Source organism: Watersipora subatra, chromosome 6 (assembly GCF_963576615.1).
Source record: "Watersipora subatra chromosome 6, tzWatSuba1.1, whole genome shotgun sequence".
Taxonomy (NCBI): Eukaryota; Metazoa; Bryozoa; class Gymnolaemata; order Cheilostomatida; family Watersiporidae; genus Watersipora; species Watersipora subatra.
This window is the reverse complement of record NC_088713.1, coordinates 22,408,069-22,425,854: the sequence shown is the minus strand read 5'-3', so window position 1 is coordinate 22,425,854 and position 17,786 is coordinate 22,408,069. Positions and strand designations below refer to the sequence as shown.

Here is a 17,786-nt window from a genome sequence, read left to right as displayed (position 1 = left end):
CATTCTCTTGTTATCCCGCTTTTTGGTGTACCGCTTCGGTCGTGCCAAGAGTTCTACTAGCTGCTGTTTGGCAGATTCTATAGCTTATATATATATATATATATATATATAATAGAAGCTATAGAAGCTATATTCAGATTTCTTGCAATATTTCATCTTTTTTATTTATTCAACAGCAAATGTAATAATCGTTCCTTCAAATGTTTCTTCAATTAAAATGGTAGTAACAAGTTGTCTTATATGTAAGAATAAGTAAATAAAAAGATAAACTCTTGCTGCAAGCTAGCTCTAATATTAGTAATCTGTGTTATGGTAGAGCGTGGGTCGGTTCATTTATGTGATCCATCAGTTTTTTGACGTCATCACCCTGTTTGCACATGGGCTTGTCCACGACAAAGCCGCCATAATTGTAGAAAACAATAGTCATTATCGTAATTGATAGTCTTTTTTGGTGTTGTTTTGATACTACAATAAGAAATGCAAACAATAGCATTGTTTGCAATAAATAATTGCAGAAGCTGCGTGCTTGTACGATACCAGTTGTCAGTAAAGATGACAAACAACGATAAAAAGACGTCTCGAAAAAACGGAGGAATTCTCATTCCTTGGTTAGTTTGAGTAATTAAACATTCGCACACTCCATCATAACACTACCAGCCTTTTAAACTTGGTAATATCTGTTTGGTCTATCAACCTTACCACTAATTACCTCACTTTTTGCACAAATATATGCATGCAGGTCTGTGTTGTAAGAATAAAATAATGTAAGCTATCTACTAAACGGCGAGAAATACGACTAGTTCGTAATGGCACTAACGTGACTACGCTCACAAGACGCGCAAAATACAAGCTCCGTTGGTATAACACTTTTCGTACGACGGCAAAATGACGCTACCTAATGATCAACGTTATATAATCCGCATAGTCTACACCCAAGTACATGTCTTATATATGAGCAATATTTCTTGTGGTAATCAATAGTCATATTTTACAATATGTTTTCCACAAGGTACCACGGCAAGTAAACTAACTAAAAAGCGGTGTACAACAAAAAAATAAAAAAAGACCACAAAGAAACTATAGTCTAACTAAAAAACTAGTGAATAGTCTAACTAATATAATAATATTAGAACTGAATGCATAAAACTTGTAGAACGCAAGCTTGAGGATTGATATCAGTATTGTTTAAACAAAAAGTGGACAAATAATAGCTCAGTGAAAATAGAATACAAATATATGACAACAGTTTTCTAGTCATGAAAACAAAGTGTAATATGAAATGGTTAAAATAGGTAAGGCTATATGGTGAATGGTATTATTGGTCAAAGGATTAGTAGGTGTAGTTTGAGTTTTGTTTTAAAAGATTGCAAAGGAAAAGTTCTTAAATGAATGCAGAGATTATTAAATGAATTTAGCAGGTTATTGTTGAGTTTGTTGTGGTGTATGGCCATACCTGCCAACTCTCACGCATTGGGCGTGAGACTCACGCAATCACCCCAAAGAAAAAATGAAAATGCGTGAGAAATGCGTGAGATTTTTGCCCTAATTTCTGCAATTTTATATATACTATCATTGATACATCAATTGCCCCAAAACCAAATCTCACGCATTGCCCCACTCTCGGGTTGGCAGGTCTGTGTATGGCACTAGGTAATTTGAATCTGTTTCTGGTTTTGTGACTATGGTTTACGGTTTGAAAGCTATAGCTGAGATATTCAGCGCAGTTATCCTAGAGTATTGAATGAGCAGTGAGGCAGGTGAAGTAATGTGATAGCTAAGGTAAGGGAAGAACACCGGTAGTGCTTGTTATTAAGTTGGTAGGTGGTAAGTGATGGTTTTTTATGGGGTATGTTTAGGTCTTTGCATATAAGTCGTAAAGCTTTTTTTGTAAAATAAATAGTGTGTTGGTATATTTGACAGGTGTTGTAGAGTAAAACACATGCAGGCCATATATAAGATAGGAATGGATAAAATTATAGTAATATAGTCAGGCAGTATAAAAGTTCATAAGATGACGAATGTTATAAAATAAACGTAGGTTAGATGATATTTTATTTGAAATCTTGAGTCTTAATCAAATAATGAAGACTGAAAGCTTACAAATGCAGTACGTAATGTGTTTGTATTTGTTGGCTGTTAACTTTCGGCTCACGGACGTAATTAACGTAGCGATTATCTGTCACACTTCATTTCCTTTATTACAAATTACAGGTAACTAAGTGACTCGTAGCAATTTTCTAATGCGGAGTGAGCTGTGGGGAAATAGAGATTTAGTCGAAAAACTAATGGTCGAAACCGTTGTTGCCGACAGGCTATTTGTCGAATTCGTAGACTATTAATCGAAATATAAGACTATTTGCCGAATTCATAGACTATTAGTCGAAATTTAAGACTATTTGCCGAATTCATAGACTATTTGTCGAAGTCTAAGACTATTGGTCGAAATAATCAAACACTTTCGCGAAAAATGTTGTTTTTAAGAGAGCACAACTCTAAGTACAAACAAACCGATTACAGTACTGCCATATCTTCTGATTTTGGTAGTTGCTAGTTAATACGATTATTAGGGTTGTGGCTCATTAAAATTGTGTTGAGTCAATGTGTACTAGCAACAATCTTATTGCATCTACAGCTGCACAATTTGCAGTAGGCGATTCTCCCTTGCATCAATAATACTTACTGAACATAAGGAAATAGCAGCAGCTGTACTCCATGTATGCTGTGATAGTAAAAGTACTCAATGCATATACATTGCATGGTTGTGAAATGCTCACTACTGCATTCCTGCAATGTTATTGCAACTTATTTTACATCTTGTCATCTATAAGGACTTATCAATCTACTGTAATAGTTTTTGTAATGGTCACAACCCTAACTATTATATATGTGTGATTTGACTTCACAGTACAAGATTATATTACCAGAACATAAATATATATACAAATATATTTTAGTATGTATACATTGTAAATTAAAACATCTTATACATTGTATGGGATGTTATGTCATGTCGCATGCTGTGTCGTGTCGCACGCACACGTCATGTGGGTGCGGCATTGAGGCTGTAAGGTAGTCATGACTGTAGCCTTGAGCAGAAAATCTTTGAGATGTAATATGCTGATTTACCATGAACATAAACACTGTAAAAATAATGTATTCCCATGGTAGCTCACAAAATTTGAGATAAATTCAGTTAAAGTTACAGCCAAACAGTAGAACATATGTTATGTTTCATTTAAGACTGCAATACTGAAAATCACTAAAACTGAGTAACTCGATAGTGTGTATCATTTTTATTCAGATTTTGCAAGCAGCTTAAATATGCAATTAAAACTTTGTATATTTCAACTCTATTGCTTTCATTTAACAAAACCTAACACATTTTTATAGTTTGTAAAAAAGATAAATATAGAGAAAGTGTTAAGAGTTGTTGAGCATTGGTTTCAAATGCTCAACAAACTCAAACAAGGGGAAAGTGTAAACCCTGGAATGACTTTCCAGTGGTTTGAGCCAAAATCTATTAATAGCTGGCTCTTTTCTTTGTGTTGAAGATAAAGTTTATTAATAAAATTATTAAGCGTACCTCTTTCATAATTATTAATACATGTTTTGATAGCGCAGCATACAATATGATAATATTATTTGTTTATAGCGGGTCAAATTCCTCATCATCAATTATGCATCTTGATCCAGGACCTAATGACTTTAACAAAAGTGACATTGATGATACGTAAGTCAATATAAATATAATTATTATTAGCACTAACCATACAATAAATATGACAGAAAAATCTATCGCTTCTTTAATAAATTATCAATACGACAATGAGTGGTTCTCATATACTAACTACACAATAATATATGTGGGATTCACTTATCAATTATATATAAAAGAAAAATGTCTGAAGGCACAAAACTTCTATATCGATTCAAACTATGGAATTATGGTCCAGCATCGATTGAGATGAACATCTATGTAGTCGTGCTATCAGGTGGTACCAAAAACATCCGAGAAATCAACGAAGAGCAGAACTGAAACAGAAATAAAAACACCATGTATCATTCCCATGTGTTATATGTTCATGGTGGTAATGCAAAGCCGTTATCTCGTCTCAGATGTTTGCGATTCTGGTGTTGGTTTATAGAAAGATAACCATAACTTACATTTACTTTTCTAGTGTGGTGAACTATAAGCTTTATCCAGCTGGGAGCAAGCAGCAAGGAGATATACTTGTGTCATTAAATGGGTACAGCTATGTCGTCAATAAAATTTACAGAAAAATGGATGGTAGAAAGATAGTCTATTGGATTTGTAGCAAACGAAAAGAATGCAGAGCCAAAGTTACCCAGAGTGACAGTTTTGAATCTGCATACAATGCATCCGGCTTACACACGTGTTTATCACAAGAATACCTACAAGAGCGAACTGCTTTAATAACTCAGGTAAGAGAAGTAATGTTAGAAGCACTCAATCTCATTAATAATCCTCAAAACTTATTTAATGTAATGTTTGGCTGAAGCTTTTCATACTAAATATTAGCCTATAAAAAAGCTGTACATGACTCTGACTGATATTATAGATTAAAGATGAAACAAAACTGAAACTTTTCTCAAGTGCTACCTCGATAGTAGACTACAACTTGAAAGAATTTATGACAAAATGTGCAACCACCAGTAGTCTTTCAAGACAAAATTTAATTACGATGGCCAATAAAATAAGAGAGGGAAACAGACCAAAACATCCGAAATCAAAAGATTTCGAGGTGAGTCAGCCTAGAAGTTTATCATACATAATTTAAATACTGAATTAAGATAACCGGCTATTAAGATAATACGGAATTAAGATAAGATAAAATTAAAAAAAAGTTGATTATAATCTTATTGAGTGTACTGCTGCTTGGAAAACCTAACTTCACTTGTGCTTTAACTTTGCAATAGAGGTTGGTAATCTAAACATCTTATATGGTAATCCACCTGTGACACAAATATCAAAGCAGTATCTAAAATATTTTTAGCTTATACTTGATGCCATACCAAAAAACTTCTCGCGGGCGGACATTTAAACTGATGGCGAAAGGCACTTAATATTTTCCACTGACACTCAGCTAGATCAACTAAAGAAATCTAAAACTCGGTATTTGGATGGAACCTTCAAGTGCGTGAAAAGGCCTTTTGAGCAGCTGCTAACGATAAACGCCTTCATAAGACAGGGATGCTTCAGCAAACAAGTGCCACTTTTATACGTATTAATGTCAAAAAGAAGAAAATTGGATTATGTTCGGGTACAAATCTTTATAGAATATTTGTATTACAAGAGTCGATTTTCACCCAACCCTCCCTCTTTAAATGCTATCTCATTGTGTTATTAGTGCCATAATTTCTTTTCAGGTATTGAAAGACATTAAAGAATGGCTAGCACCTGGTTTGAATGCCAAATATGCAATGGCTGACTATGAATTGGATAAGTAAGTATTTGTTAATACTAATATCTGGAATGAACATTTAATTACACGGGCGTTAACATTGAAATGTTTCATGATGTAAAATAGGTTTGCTATGTCCACTCCAAATTAAATTTGTCACAAAAATTAAGCGGTTATATGTCCCACTTCAAAATATCATGTACACATTTTCAAACATTAAAGAAAATTTTTAATTTTGTAAAACATTAAGCTGTCTCAGTATCACCATGTTGTGTAACTGGACGCATCTGTGATTAGTACAACGATTTGGGTTTTGTCAATGGTAACAATGGTGATTCTCAATACAATGCCAATGAATATAAATAGAATATTTTTCTCCATTTTAGCACTGTGGAAAGCAGTCCATGAAGTGTTTGGGAAAGAGCTAGGGATGAGAGGTTGTCATTTTCACTTTTACCAATCGATCTACCGGAATATGAAAAACTACAGACTATCAAAGAGCTATCGTAATAAGAATGGTAAAGTGAGAGAACTGGTTACTATGTTGTATGCCTTAGCGCTGGTACCCGCCAACATTGTAACAGAGGTGTTTAATTATATATGTATTAGAGCAGAAAGAGACATAGAGAAACATGACTATAGAATGTTCAGCTTACTGGACTACTTTGAAAGATTTTGGTAAAGTGCCAATAATCAAGGGTAGAGCCCAAAAGACTAGTGTGTTTTTGGTTTAAAAATTAGAACCAACAACGACTTAGAAGGATGACACAGAAAACTAAATGGGCTGCTACCGCATCCACACCCTAATATGTATTTACTTTTGTCCATCCTACATAGTGAAGCAGAAAATATAAACTATGTAGCACAAATGTTAGAAAATTAGCAGCAACTAAGAAAACAGACACAAAGCACAAAATATAGAAAGAATTAGAAAATTTATGGAACAGCTTGAAAAACAAAGCAATTTCACTTTCAAAGTTTATCAAAGCAGCCAAAAATCTCACACCAACATTTGATGGATTTTGATTGCGCTACTTTTACTACCTATATTTTGTTTTATTTTCCAACATAGAATTTGATGATGTATTATGGCATTGTATCAATAATTGTTATTTTTAGCTATTTGTCATTGCTGTTCTTAATAATATTATGAATTATGCCATATATTAATTTTTACAGGTCATTCACTACTGAATAAACTATTTAATAAATCAATTTTATTGATTTATATTTATTTTTGAATGCTGTTACTACAATTTTAATCTAAAACTTTGAGAGTTGAATCTTAACAATTATATGAACAAATATTCCAAATAGCTCTTACGAAAGATTCCAAAGCACTACTCTGTAAAATTGCAACATTAACTTTTTGGAGACATAGCTACAATAAATCAATGCACTTCTATGAATATTAATTATGCAGTTACAAGCATACTTGTACAATATGCATATAGGCATATCTTATACACATGCATGTATGCAATTGATTAGGGTGGTTGCACAGATATACTGATGAATAAATCCACAAGCTTAGAAAGTATACAGGATTATAACACAGTTGCACATAAAAAACTTGTATTATACCACTACCATTGTGCTATAATTCTGAACAAAAATGTATAGCCATTACTCTAAAATTAGGATACACTTTCAAAATACTTCACTAAATGTAGCCTGTGAAACAAATGTACTTCCGTGTCGATAAAGTGGTGATAGCTTTTAACAAACTCTAACAAATTTTATCATGTAGTAAAGAAGCATGCAATACGTTGTACATGTATAAATTATTACACCCAAATGTCGCAAAACTTCATAAAAAATCAGTTGAATGCATATCACAAGTGTGTATGCGAAGTATTCTCTGATACAGCAGTTATAGCATAGCATATGTTTAGCTGATGGAGCTAGTACACAAATTTTAAAACTAAACTAACACTAAGTTGAAGATAAACTTAACTAACAGGTAAAAACTTACTAATAATATTAGAATTATTATTGTTTTTGTCCAATAGTATTATTTTCGACTAAACCACCTGAGTTTTCGACCAATAGCCTAAGTTTTCGATCAAAGCTACACTTTTCGACGAAAGGCTTCAATTTCGACAAATGGCCTATCGGCAAATGCGTATTTCGACTAATAGAATTTCGGCGAAATCACCATAAACCGAGCTGTGCACATCAGAGCGGATACGCTACTCCGGTGATTTTCTCGTTCAAGAACATTTACGTTTTCTGTTGCTGTCAACTTGAGTTAAAGGTATTATTAGGTAAATATTACGTTTCATTGCGTTGCTGAGCTACGTAATTTAGTTACACTGAGTCGAGCTTGTGGCCACAATGGATCACGTTTCTCAGCTTATATCTTTAAATCATCACATTATGTTTTTCTACGTTTGCCATATGATCGAACTGTAGTAAAAGATTTGTCAAGTGTGCGTATCATTTTTGCTCATAAAGTATTTCTATAATGCATTATTAGTAAAGAACATGGCACAATAATTTGTCTCACATTCAGAAATTAACTATTCCACACACAGCGTTTGCATTAGTAATTCTTACATGTTTTTAACTGATAAATTGCCTTCAGATGTCTTGAATTGAATGAATGAATTGATTGGCCAATAAAGTGTTCAATATAAAACGGCTCGTAGCACTAGTCTATGACGAACACTTTGTGTTTTACTGGATAGTCATTGTCAAGTATAGATGCTCGCTACTTTACAGTTTTGTTTCAGCTTGGTCTAAGCATATTGTTATATGGTTTTTCAGGTAATTTGACTTACTTGAATACCACACTAACATCAATGATTAATAACCACAAGTTCTACTTCAATCTAGACTATGCTTGTTGTGGTTAATTAGGCTAGGTAAACCTAATTGTTTATTCAATGGTTGCTAATAGTATGAGTATGGAACTTGACCCAGATCTTTGTACAAGCCTCAACTATGTTAACTCTCAGATGTTTGGTATAGCAATCAAAATATCTTTTATTATTATGAACCAAAGCCTAATACACAAGTAGCAAAATTCTAAAATATAAGATAGATAGCAATCAATGAAACTAAGTGAAATAATCTCTTACGCCAACAGCTGTATCTGCCCTTAAGCTCGGCTTGTACGTCTACAAGTTGTCACTGTCAAAAGAGGATGAGCTACTAAAAATTGTTAGCTTTTATAGGCATCAGGATAGCCTGAGGACGGTACGTATAATGTTCGTATTATATCTTTGTGTTGTAGGAGTAAGTCTACTGGAGGGAACGCTGTCTCTGAGCCGTCATCTGATTAGCGCTATATCTGTGTCTTGAAACTGGGATTGCATAACATTGATTGGCGCTGTGTTATGTAATGGAAAAGTGCTGACTCAGGGTAAGCTCAGTTATCTTTGGTTGTGCTTTGTCATGGTTGGTAGATGTAATTGTATCCCAAATTCCTTTGGCGGTCTTGACGTGGTGTTGACGCAGCAGTTTCCAAGATTGATGTTTAATCTTTTAATGTCTCTTTACATTCCCTGCTGGTATCTTGTTTTCGAAGTATTTCCATACAACATTTCTCCCGCTGTTAAAGAACGATATGTCCTCATATCGGTATTCCGTAGTAACGTTGCTGTTGGCGTAACGGTAGTAAAATAAGCAGAATATATAAAATGAAGTTATAAAATTATAGTTAGAATTAAGATGTTTAAAACCCATATACCCGAGTTAATAATAAAACAAATTATATAATAATTCGTAAAACCAAAACCATAAAGGTGTTAAAGCAAAAAAAAAATTTTTTTTTTCAGAGCATTAAGGTATGTGTTAGTAGTAGAAATAAATGGTTGTTAGTTTGCCTTGTGATATATGCGAGTGTCAATTGTCCTTTCGAGATCGCGTATTATTGTACTGGTGTTTGTATTGCGTCTCCCTTGGCAAAGTAGACGGGTCCTCCCGTATGTCGGTATGTATGGGTGGTTGTAAGTGGCGAGTAGTCGTTGGTCTCATGGCCAGGAAAGAAAGCTAAATCTTGAAATAGAAACTTCAAATAACATTGCAGAAAGAAAATTGGCGTGCCTTTGGGAATTCTAAAATCTCAAAATAAATATTGTAATATGCATGACTCAGTTGTGTGTAAGAACCTTTTCATTCTCCAATGCTGGAGCTACCTACAGAAAGAAAATCCAAGCATCTGTGTTCATCACTAACCTGTCTTATCCTAAAAAATAGAAAGTCATAATAAAAGTTAACAGTTTTAAATGAGTTCGTTTTCTGGTATGTGCCGTGTCTATTTCACAATAAAGTCTATCCTAAAAAATTCAAAAGTCAATTTTCATTACATGAAGTGAGCACGCCAATTTTCTTACAGTGGCTAAAGTTAGATTTCCATCTCAAAGTTGGGTGAACCATGGTGTGTTTAATTAAATTAGGTAATGAATCAGCCACTATCTGAGATTAGAAAACGATACGGCACGCTGTACCTGTCAAGGAAATATAGATGTTAGCATGTGGTGAGCATTATGACAAGTTACTAGTGATCAGTTACTATTAGAGTCAGAGCGTGAATAATTATTATTGCAAGCGCTACTAGCCAAAGGCTACTGCTACTAGCCAAAGGCTAGTAGCAGCAACGCATACTTACGTTGCTGTCATTGTTTGATGGTTTCAGTCTTTGGGTTGATTATAGGCGCACCGCAAGTGAGTAATATTCGATCTTGTCCGGTAGTCGCTTGGAAAATTTGTGTAGCCGTTGAATTTGGAAAATGGGCGGAGCTTGTATATCGGCATGAGCTGTTAGTAGGCTGGCTAGCTTCAATGATAAGTTCTTTGGTATCGCTTGACTGTACGCGGTGTTAATTTGGCGTTTGACTTTCGCATTCCGTAAGCATTCTTAGATAGCATGCCAAGGATAAAGATGCCTCCTTAAGCATGCCATTACTTTCTCCGTTGTTTCTTATTTTGAACGCTGTTATCTCTGACGTGGTGAGTTATTCTTCTCAGATATGCTGTGTAGAAATGATTAGTATGTGATGGTTAGTCGTGTTGATGGAAGATGTACTCTTTTTAGTGAACTTTTTTTTTTACTTCCTCTATAGCCTTGTCAAAAGTCCAATATATGTGTCGTGTTGTTGAAGAAATTTTTCGTGAAATTTCGTCTAGTATTGTTCCGTTTAATCGTAGTCCGAGTGAAGCTAATTCTTGAAAAAGAATCCGTTTAATCCAAAATTTTGTTCCATTTGTGTAGGTGAGAACTGTGGCTATTCGTAATATTCAAAATCTTCCACTCTGTAGTTCCTTGATGGTTTCTCTCTTCTCGAAAGTTCTGCTTCATTTTCTTCTATTTGTCTTGCCTGATCGTTCACTATCATGGTTAATCCTTGTAATTGTCTTGTTAATGGTGCGAGGGAGTCAGTGTCTACTTGGTTAACACTCATCGTCTTATTTCTTGTCACTGCTATATCTATGGCTTCCAGGTTTCTTGCTTTCTTTAGAGCTTCTTGTAAAGTGATGTTTTCTTGTTTCAGGATCGATCTCTGATAGCTTTCCTTCAGGCCTCCTATGAATGCGGATTTTATTACCTGGTCACGATTCACTTCCGGTAAATCTTTAAATACTGATCGACCTGCAGCCACAATCTCGGAATAGAAATTGTTAATTGACTTCTTCCCTTGGGTGATGTTCCATAAGTGCTTCTCTCGGAGTGGTTGATCGACTTGAAAAGCAGATATCAGCTCCTTCTTCAAGGAGTTGTAATCTATCGCGTAAGCTGGCTTAAGCTTTATGACGTTCCTATAGGACTCCCATGCTGGTCCAACGAGTTTAGCAGGTAGGGCTTGTGCTAGCTGTCTGTTGTCGTAGTTGTATTGAGCCATCAATATTTCCCATCGATCGAGGTAATCTTCAAAATTATCTCCTTCCTTGTATGGCTCTATGCTATCAGTGTTAGGTACTACACTGATGACAGGTGGTCCTGTTCGAGGTGGTGGGAATAGCAGCTGCCCATCAGCCATCCTTGGTGCCCTGTCCATCTTAGGAGATGTTGCTTTCTTTTTCGGCATCTTATGGCCTGGCTGTTGTGCCTTGGGCTAGCGTATCCAAACTGTAGGAGTAGTTCAATGCCGGCTTTGGCTGCTCCTTTTGGATATTTTCTCGTTGCTGCTGGTTTGGCTCCTGGTTGTAGTGAGAGGTGTGTGTATGTGCTGGGTTGTGTAGGTTCTAGTCTGCTACAACAAACTTAGTTAACATGCAACCTACGAGTAATAAGCTCTATATTTTATAGTTACTCTCATATGTAAGTAGTTGACAGGGGTTTAATTATTAAATCGTGTTTATGTTAAGACAAGTATCGAGTAAGTAACGAAGAAAAGATAGTCTATTATGTCTGTCAACAAGAAAGTTATTCTATATAGAGAGGGTTGTTTTCCAAATGGTTGGAGCTCAACCGCAAGTATGAGTCTGTCACGTTTATATAAAAGTAAACAGCGTAATAAAATGTACAGGATTAGTACTGTAAGCATATAAATGCAGTCAATCGCTGTTATAAGTTAGCAGTTGTCAGTTCAGTATCTTGTCTGAAATATGTCTAGAGTTGTGTAGTTTGTGCACTATATTATTATTTAACTGAAAGTTTATACTCGAGTTTTAAGTTTCTGATGGTAGTGTGCTTGTCTATAAGTCAAGCTGGTGTAAATTATTTATAACCGGTGTATTATTATTGTTAGGCCTTATACGTATGTAAATGTTAGGTGTAATAACCTAGAGCTCTTGTGTATCTACAGTCACTAATATGTATAACTTCCCTGCAAACCGAAACAGTCAGAAGTTATAGGTAGAATGAGTGTGAGCGTGTGACTGGATGAATCTGCAGAATTGCACGTACATAAGAAGTTGCCAATGTATAAATAGATCTATGCTTTCCCTGCAAACCGAAACAGTCAGAAAGGTAGATAAGGTAGTGAGTGTCCTAAGAAATGTGTGAAATTGTACGTGTATGAAGTTCTGATCTATGTTTGCCCTGGAGCGAAACAGTCAGAAGCATATAGTATAGTGATAACAGTGCTCAGCTGTGAACTATGTATGTATAACTTCCCTGCAAACCGAAACAGTCAGAAGTTATAGGCACGCGGCTATAATTTCCCTGCAAACCGAAACAGTCAGAAATTATGAAAGGCACGCGGCTATGTAATTGTAATTTCCCTGCAAACCGAAACAGTCAGAAATTATGGACACTATGGCAATGTAAAGTGAAGGCGCGCGGCTTATTAAATTGTTTAAACAGATCTATGCTTTCCCTGCAAACCGAAACAGTCAGAAAGGTAGATAAAGGTATGTATAATTCCCCTGCAAACCGAAACAGTCAGAAATTATAAAATGAACGCGTATATGTAATTGTAATTTCCCTGCAAACCGAAACAGTCAGAAATTATGAATTAGTTGTTTTCTCCTAGGCAAATGTAAATCTGACCTCAGATTTTCTTTAAAATAGATTAGGATCCTCAAGCCTATGAGTAGTATGTAAGTAGGTGGCCAATCCCAATATAGGCTGTAATTAAGCGCTGCGCAAGTATAATGAAGGTGTTACGAAAGGTTATGCTTTGGCTAAAAGATATACCTAGATTAGTCACCAAACCTCAGCTAACATGGACTTTGTAATTAGTCCCACAATAGATATGTTAATTATCTACCTGCCCAGTAGAATATAGTGACCAAAATAAAATATTCTAGATAGTCAAGCAACCAGATATGAATAGAGATGGAGATGTTAGATCTATGGTAAGCGCTACGAAATATTATGAAAGTGTTACGAAAGATTTAAAAGCGTTTGAGGGATACCCACTTAGCTATGCGAAAGGTTGGTGACCGATAAGGCACCTCCACCAAAAATGTTATATGGTTTTTCAGGTAATTTGACTTACTTGAATACCACACTAACATCAATGATTAATAACCACAAGTTCTACTTCAATCTAGACTATGCTTGTTGTGGTTAATTAGGCTAGGTAAACCTAATTGTTTATTCAATGGTTGCTAATAGTATGAGTATGGAACTTGACCCAGATCTTTGTACAAGCCTCAACTATGTTAACTCTCAGATGTTTGGTATAGCAATCAAAATATCTTTTATTATTATGAACCAAAGCCTAATACACAAGTAGCAAAATTCTAAAATATAAGATAGATAGCAATCAATGAAACTAAGTGAAATAATCTCTTACGCCAACAGCTGTATCTGCCCTTAAGCTCGGCTTGTACGTCTACAAGTTGTCACTGTCAAAAGAGGATGAGCTACTAAAAATTGTTAGCTTTTATAGGCATCAGGATAGCCTGAGGACGGTACGTATAATGTTCGTATTATATCTTTGTGTTGTAGGAGTAAGTCTACTGGAGGGAACGCTGTCTCTGAGCCGTCATCTGATTAGCGCTATATCTGTGTCTTGAAACTGGGATTGCATAACATTGATTGGCGCTGTGTTATGTAATGGAAAAGTGCTGACTCAGGGTAAGCTCAGTTATCTTTGGTTGTGCTTTGTCATGGTTGGTAGATGTAATTGTATCCCAAATTCCTTTGGCGGTCTTGACGTGGTGTTGACGCAGCAGTTTCCAAGATTGATGTTTAATCTTTTAATGTCTCTTTACATTCCCTGCTGGTATCTTGTTTTCGAAGTATTTCCATACAACAATATCAACAAAAATTGTCGCCTATAACACAATTGTTCGACCATTACTCGAATATGCCTGTCAGGTATGGTCACCGCACGGAAAAGGCTTAACTGACAAATTAGAAACAATTCAAAGACGGGGGGGGGGGGGGGGGGGGGGGGGGGGGTTCGATGGATTTTCAGACTCGGACCTATGGATAGTGTCACAGAGTGCATGCGTGTAAATAACATCCAGGAACTAAAAGATAGAAGAGAAGATTTGGATTTGAAATTTTTAAAAAGAATTGAGTTTGGTCTATACGAACTAGACCTCAATAACTATATCTCTTTTAACCCATCCCACCAAACCCGTCATGGAGTAGTCCACCCACATTTTAGGATAGACCAATATAAGCACTCTTTTTATAATAGAATGGCACCGAATGTTGTGGGTCAGGGCGTTGACGACTCCCTCAGTTTTTAATACGATCTTGGTGTTGCAACAAATTAGGTTTTAGCGTTCTTATCAATCATTTTATCTCAAATTTTATGTTCATATAATGCCCTCGGGCGTATTGGACAGATTCGAATATATATATATATCTTGTTGTAATCTGATCATGTGACCCATACTTCCTGCCAACTGGCGTAAACAATTTCTGCATCATTTTTTGACTGTCACAGGTGACCAACAGGCTCCTCATGTTTATCAGAGGATGATATGCGCTCTTTCGAGCTAAGGTTAAAAAATTAAACTAATTTTCAGGCGAGGCTTTGAGATATCAGTGCTCAAAGTGACTGGATTAAAATGAAGATGAAATAGACGTGTAAGGACAATAGACACTGTTTTATTGAATGCGTAAACCATATTTGTGAAAATATTTAGATGAATGAGGTTCGATGAAAGTGCAAACAGAAGCAATTCGTGTTCAACTACGTCCCATTTGAGCTGTATTTGAGAGGGATTTCAATCTACGGCGTTTTTGTGGTGGCTACGATTAACTGTGCATTTTTCCACATATTTTCACAAGCTCACAACACAGCAGAGTCATACATGATGAACCTTTTGATACCAAACACCTGTAATGTTAAATGTGTTGCCAGTCAACCTTCAAGTGTTTGAAAACCAGTTTGAATTGTTTCAATTCTGGCTCCTTTCTGTGAAACATAAAATAGTTTTCTAGTGCATTTAGCAGGAACTTTTGAATACGCTCAGACAGTAGTATTGAAGTGTGCCAGTTTTCTGCATGGATCCACTGTTCATTTGTGTGCATATATTTTTATTATAACATTACATTACAGATTTAATTTTGAGGAATAAAAGTTAAAAATGTTTCTACTTTTAAATTATCTTGTATTCTGGTGTTTCATTAAGTAAATGTTTCATTGAAGCAATGGCTTCTGCATCAGATGACACCGAATGCGAGTTTTGTGGTTTAATGAATGATAAAATAGTCGATCCGAAGAAGCTGCCATGTGGACACATAAACTGCATGCCATGCCTTACGTCACACTACAAAGAGACTAGAATTTTCCGATGTGGTCTGCATAGTTGCAGGTAAGTAATACTCAACAATACTGTCATGTTAACATTGATAATATTTAACATGTTAGACTCAACTGGAAAAATCAACATTTTTCTGTTGGTCCTGTTAACACATTAAATGGCTATTCTTGTTGAAGTTTTTCTCCCAATAATTTCACTCTTCAGGGAAAATAGCTGGTAGGACAGGTTGTTCGGTACGTCACATGTTTATAGTAAGTTAGCATTTACTTTGTTTGAATTACCCCAAACAACTGACAATAGAAACAATTGCGATGTGTTGAAAGTTCATAAAAAAAAAGCTGAATGACACCTGTCCTGCAGCATTGTATACTTTTTGTTTGGATAATTGAGAATTTCCCCACTTTTTAATGGACGATTCATAAATGGTTCATGCAGATTTAATTTTTTTAATTGAGTTAATTTTTATAATTTATTTAGACAGTCTACAAGTTCCATTACAACTTCAATCTGAAACCAGTTTCATATGGCATGCGTTGAAGAGGTCTCACAGATTCGTCGCTACTAAACGGACTTTTGAAGCAACGTCTTAAATTGTCAGAAATTATGTGCATTTTGAATGTCAAACCATGTTATTTCGGTTTCGTAGTTGTTTTAGTTATACCAGCTTTCAATAAAACTCTATATTTTGTACACCTAAGTGATGAGTTGACTAAAATGTTAGTCAACATGGGGTTTGAGTACCTGGCATTCAGATTATCAGACTCGCACTCTAACCTACTGAGCTAATTAGCTGTTTACCAATTCTTTAATTAATTGAATGATTCGGGCAATACATATTGCTTTGTTACAGTAATAGTCAACAGATGGAAGAAAGATGGTTACTGAATATATTATAGGTAATCGAGAGTATTTATTTGGCAAATTAATCTGATTAATTTAAATTTAAAGTCAATTAAAAAATTAATTGACTGCCCATAATAGTTTTATTCTATTATCGTATCTGTTTGAGCAAGTACTTTAAATGTTGACTTGCAACAAAATTCACATTACAGTTATTTGATATCAAAATATTCACCATATCTTACTCTGTTGTGTTGTATGTGCGAAATATGAGAAAATGTGATGACAAGCTCTTAAAAGCTAAAAACGAACAGTTAATTGCAGCCACCGCTGTAGTTTGGATTGTCTTTAAAAAATGGCTCAAATGTGACGTAGCTGTGAAAGATGGTTTCTGTTTACACTTTCATTCAACCTTATTCGTCGAAATATTTTCACAAATATACAGTCAAACATGGATAACTCGAACTTCACGGGACCGAGCGAAAGTGTTCGAATTATCAGAGCGTTCAAGTTATCAGAGCACTGTCACAAGTCCATGTATTTACTTATTTATTAGTAGATACATGTACATATACAAACTATAATATAAATCAAAAGCACAAATGGCTTGTTTTTAATTAAATGCTTCTAATGTAAAGTTTAAAACATTTTTATCAAAAAGTATAGAGAGTTTTCTATCACTTGAGACTGGTTTGTCGTTTGAGGTGATGTTATTGTCAGGACGTTTTTTAGATTGACATTGGAAAATCAATGATCAATGTTGAAATTCTCAAAAGAAAAGACATCTTTTTCTTTTGAGCGTTTTACCCACAATCAATTTTGCCGACTTTTCTGAAGTTCATGTAAAGATTACCTCACTTTACCTCGCTTCCGAAGGGCGTTCGCTAAGCGGATGTTTGGTATAAATCAAATTTCACCAAACCTTTACATAAGTCGTTGACAAAAATATTTTGGCGATGGTGGTAATAACGACGCTTATAAATTACGAAAAGTTGAGGTTTACCTCTATGGCTTGGAATAAAGTGATTTTCTAAAGCAATAACAACCGTTTCGGTAGGCGTTGGGCAAAAAACAGTTCGAGTTAACAGAGTTGAGGTCGAGTTATCTATAGCAATTTATCATTACATGGGAACGGACCAAAGAAACCGTTCGAGTTAACCATGTAATCGAGCTCTCCGTGGGTGAGTTATCCATGTTTGACTGTACTTCATGCATTCAATAAAACCATGTCTATTGTTCTTACGTGTCTGTATTATCGTCATTAAAACGCTGTCACTTTTAGCAGTGATATCTTATAACTTACTGTAAAAATTCGTTTAATTTTTTTAACCTTACCTCGAAGGAGTACATATCATTGTCTGATAATCATGACGAGCCTGTTAGTCACCTGTGATAGTCGAAAAG

At 35.2% G+C, this 17,786-nt stretch overlaps 1 long non-coding RNA gene across 1 annotated transcript; it reads right to left on the bottom strand.

Annotated features, from left to right (window-relative positions):
- Positions 1–3,727: 3,727 nt before the first annotated feature.
- On the bottom strand, positions 3,728–7,488 carry LOC137398843 (uncharacterized). Its single transcript, XR_010979024.1, has 2 exons — positions 7,399–7,488; positions 3,728–4,032 (listed from the first exon to the last, which is right to left on the bottom strand). It is a non-coding gene; the product is annotated as an uncharacterized lncRNA (long non-coding RNA).
- Between the last annotated feature and the right edge of the window lie 10,298 nt (positions 7,489–17,786).